Raw genomic sequence first — 5,032 nt, 5'->3', positions numbered from 1 at the left:
AACTTGAAGGACAACAAATCTCTAACAAGCTTAAAGCCAGAGATTTGTTGTGAAGACCATTTGATCCATCTTTCAACCAAATTGAAGAAAATTTCGCGTTTGAGTCAAGACCATAAAGAAGATAGAATCAGAGGAGCATTTGTCAAAACTGAGATTGAACTCATTACTTGATTAATACAAAAAAATATATTTGTAGAACTCATTTTTTCAATTTGTTTGATTTTTCTTCAATTGAAAAATTTGTGTTTACAATATCACCAGCTTCCTTCTCCGAACCAAATGACGCTCCACCAAACCAATTTGTGTGCATCGTCGTCTTATTCCATATACCTTCATTTGATGATTCTTCTCTTTCTCATTTGTCTACTCTGCTTGCAACCCATCATTACTGCCGCTACTCCAACAAATGACACTGATCGTTCCGCTTTGCTCAAATTCAAAGAATCTTTGCCCCAGGATCCCTATAACATATTGAGCTCATGGAATGACTCTATGCACTTCTGCAACTGGCTAGGAGTCAAATGCGGCTGTCGGCACCAAAGAGTCACAGTCTTGGACCTACAAGGCCACAAGTTAGGTGGAACTCTATCACCTTACATTGGCAACCTTAGCTTTCTAAGGTCCATTATCCTCCAGAATAATAGCTTCTATGGCGAAATTCCACAAGAAATCGGTCATTTGTTCAGACTGCAAGGGCTCTATCTCAACAATAACACAATGGAAAGGGGAAATACCATCCAGCTTGTCCAACTACTCCAATATCAGGTTCTTAAATCTCAGTGTGAATAAGCTAAAAGGGAAGATTCCAACTGAGCTAGGCTCTTTTATGAAACTCAAATTACTTCAGCTTGGTGTTAACAATTTGGTAGGAGGGATCCCACCTTCTTTAGGAAATCTTTCTTCACTCACAAAGTTCGCTGTAGGCCAATAATTTGGTGGGAAATATTCCAGATGCCATAGGCCAATTAATTGGCTTAGTATTTTTCACAATTTCGATTAATAAATTGTCAGGTACGATCCCTTCCTCTCTTTACAATGTGTCATCTCTCCAAGTCATTTCAGTTTCATTGAACCAACTTAATGGCACACTTCCAGCCAACATAGGCCTAAATCTTCCAAATCTCAAAATTTTCTATTTTGACGTAAATGAGTTCTCTAGGCCAATCCCTACTTCATTATGCAATGCAATTCAGCTTCAAATTTTTTTTTTTAAGTGAGAATAAGTTTTTGGGATCAGTTCCAACAAATTTGGGAAATCTGCCGAATCTTTTAGAGTTTGATTTGAGAACCAATTATCTAGGAAAGAGCCTCCATTTCTTAACATCATTGACAAACTGTAGTAGACTTCAGATGTTGGATTTATCTGCAAACCAATTTGATGGTGTTTTGCCCAATTCTGTATCAAACTTGTCCACCCAACTCGCTAAGTTATATCTTGGAGAAAATGAAATATCTGGAACTATTCCTGAATCATTAACAAATCTCATTAACTCATTTGTCTTGGGCTTAAATGAGAATCACTTCACAAGCATCATTCCTACTACTTTTGGGAAGTTTGAGAAGATGCAAGCATTGGGTTTATTGGGGAATAAACTATCAGGAGAAATACCAACTTCCATAGGCAACCTTACTCAGTTGTTTAGAATCAACTTATATGATAACAGATTCGAAGGAACCATACCTCCAAGTTTAGTAAACTGCCAACATTTGCAGCTCTTGGACATTTCACAAAATAACCTTAATGGATCCATAACCCAGCAGCTTATTGGTACTTCTTTGTTACCACTACTAGCCATCAATTTATCTCACAACTCATTCACTGGCAAACTACCATTTGAAGTAGGTAATTTGAAAAATATCAACCAAATGGATATCTCTAACAATAATTTGTCTGGGAAAATTCCTACATCGATAGGAAATTCTTTGATCTTGGAATATCTTTACCTGCAAGGGAACTCCCTTCATGGAGCCATACCATCATCTATGGCTTCTTTGAAAGGTTTCGACATTTAGATGTTGCACAAAATAACCTATCTGGACCCATTCCAAAGGGCTTAGCGAAGCTGCTTTTCTTAGAAAAATTGAATCTTTCATTCAATAATTTTGAGGGTAAGGTACCAATTGAAGGGGTTTTCAAAAACATAAGTGCCATATCATTGAATGGAAATACTCGACTTTGTGGTGGTATACCAAAATTGCAGTTGCCAAAATGCCCAGTAAATGTTATGAAACCAAGAAAATCCATTGGATTCAAACTAGCAATTGTAATTATTTCTATTGTTCAAATTTTCCTTTTGTTTTCATATTTTCTTGTTTGGATGAAAAATTCAAAAAAGAAATCACCTTCATGGAGCCATACCATCATCTATGGCTTCTTTGAAAGGTCTTCGACATTTAGATGTTGCACAAAATAATCTATCTGGACCCATTCCAAAGGGCTTAGCGAAGCTGCTTTTCTTAGAAAAATTGAATCTTTCATTCAATAATTTTGAGGGTAAGGTACCAATTGAAGGGGTTTTCAAAAACATAAGTGCCATATCATTGAATGGAAATACTCGACTTTGTGGTGGTATACCAAAATTGCAGTTGCCAAAATGCCCAGTAAATGTTATGAAACCAAGAAAATCCATTGGATTCAAACTAGCAATTGTAATTATTTCTATTGTTCAAATTTTCCTTTTGTTTTCATATTTTCTTGTTTGGATGAAAAATTCAAAAAAGAAATCACCTTCAATGGTTTCAACAATGGACCTCCTTCCAAATGTTTCATACAAAGAACTCTATCAGGCAACTAGTGGATTTTCTCCAAGTACTTTAACTGGATCAGGCAATTTTGGCCCTGTATACAAAGGACTTATTCATCTGGAAGAAAGATCAATTGCGGTAAAGGTCCTTAATCTTCAACAAAAGGGTGCTTCCAAGAGCTTTATGGTTAAATGTAATGTCTTGAGAAATATCCGACACATAAATCTTGTTAAGATATTAACATGTTGCTCTAGCATGGATTACATTGGGAATCAATTCAAAGCTCTAGTATTTGAATTCATGAAAAATGGAAGCTTAGATTTTTGGCTTCATCAAGGGCTAGACAATGAAAAGCAATCAAGGAACTTGAGCCTTCTTCAAAGACTAAATGTTGCAATTGATGTGGCTTTTGCAATAGATTATCTTCACAACCATTCTATGCAACCAATCATTCATTGTGATTTAAAACCAAGCAATGTTCTTCTAGACAATGACATGGTTGCTCATGTAAGCGATTTTGGTTTAGTAAAGCTCCTCCCAATCGCCAATGATTCTTCTGAAAAGCAAACTAGTACAATTGGGATAAAGGGATCAATTGACTACGTTGCTCCAGGTAACTTCTTTTGAATTCTTCTAGTTAACCTTCAAAACATCTTTACATGTATTGGATTATTTTATTTTAGGAAATTACCTTACTATCAAGAGAGGATATACAAACTCTCTCTCTTCATGCACACATAGCAGCGCACCTAGCCACTCAATTTACAATTTTATTTTAATTGAAGAATTTAAAGGAAACAAAAGCAGAAATTATCAATGCTTCTAATTTGTGGTCACTGAAAGTCTGAAACTTCTTTCATGTTCCCTTTAAGCATATATAGGTATAAACCAACAAATATTTGATAGATATAATCTATGAACATATCGCACTAAAGCATGCACACGCGCACAAATTATCAATGCTTCTAACTTGAAAATTTGAAATGATGGATTTTGTCTTCACGTTCCTCTTTTGGTTCAACATTTGTTTTGCTATTTTGAATATACAACCAAATGAAGCTGTACTTGCATTAAATTCCAAATATCACTGTAAGAAACTGAAATTTTTTCCTTACATGTCATAATTAAATTATAGAGTATGGCATGGGTGGTGAGGTATCAATAGAAGTGGATGTGTACAGTTATGGTATATTGTTACTGGAGATGTTCTTAAGAAAGAGACCCACTGATGACATGTTTAAAGATGATCTCAATCTCCACAATTTTGCTAAGATGGCATTGCCTGAAAAGCTTGTTCAAATTGTTGATCCAATACTTCTACCAAGAGAAGTTAATGAAGCTCCAACAGCAATTGTCGCAGCTAGAGATTATAATAATGGCAATGAAATTCAAGAAGACGTGGGAACTGAAGGTATTTCAAACTTGTGCCAAATGGATCCCAATGTGCATAAATGCTTAGTATCAATCCTTGAAACTGGACTTGCATGTTCAATGGAGTCACCAAAAGACAGAATGAAGATGAAGGAAGTTACTAGAGAACTACATTTGATCAAAAGTGTTTTTCTTGGTTCTGCTGTACGCAGATCTGAAATTAGGAGAATCCAAGTTTAAGGTACTTCCTAATATTTTAAATTTTAATTTGCCTAAATAATAAAATCATCAATGACAATTACATCTAATCAACAAGGTTTTTTGTTATTTATTGGATGGGTTAATTTTCTGATCTTGATGAATCATTAGAGAAAAAAATGTCTTTCTTATCAATTTTATAAATGACTTGATAATTATTAAACTCGGTCTTATTATTAATATTCCTGTTGGTGACGTTATCAATATCGACCCATGCTTAATATTGATCTTCTTTCTAAGAAAAAAAATTGAGAATTTTCCAATAAAAATATTTTCTATATGAATATTTTTCTATATATCTATACTATTATCTTTAACGAGAGAATTATGGATCTACTAAAATGATTGAAGACCATCTTAAGAGTTATAAATTGGCCATTAAGTTTTACAATCTTTTGTTTCCTATTAATTTTGCATAAATGAAATCGTGGTGGACATCAATTTTATTTTTTATTTTAAATCATGTACGTTTTTTATTATTTTGATAAATGATCTTAATTGTATAATAAATAGTAATATTTTTCAATTCTCACCAACAATCAAATTTTAGACTAAATTTTTTCACACTTTTAGATCCAAAACCTTAGGAAAGGTTCTTTCATATTCTATTTTTTAAAAATGGTCTCAAGCAAATGCAATAGTTGTTCTTGTTTCTACT

At 33.9% G+C, this 5,032-nt stretch overlaps 1 pseudogene; it reads left to right on the top strand.

Annotated features, from left to right (window-relative positions):
• Positions 1-279: 279 nt before the first annotated feature.
• Positions 280-4,356, top strand: LOC142638391 (uncharacterized; annotated as a pseudogene).
• The last annotated feature ends 676 nt before the right edge of the window (positions 4,357-5,032 follow it).

Source organism: Castanea sativa, chromosome 6 (assembly GCF_040712315.1).
Source record: "Castanea sativa cultivar Marrone di Chiusa Pesio chromosome 6, ASM4071231v1".
In the NCBI taxonomy this organism is placed as follows: domain Eukaryota; kingdom Viridiplantae; phylum Streptophyta; class Magnoliopsida; order Fagales; family Fagaceae; genus Castanea; species Castanea sativa.
Note: the sequence above shows the minus strand (reverse complement) of the source record. Positions and strands in the feature narration are given on the sequence as shown.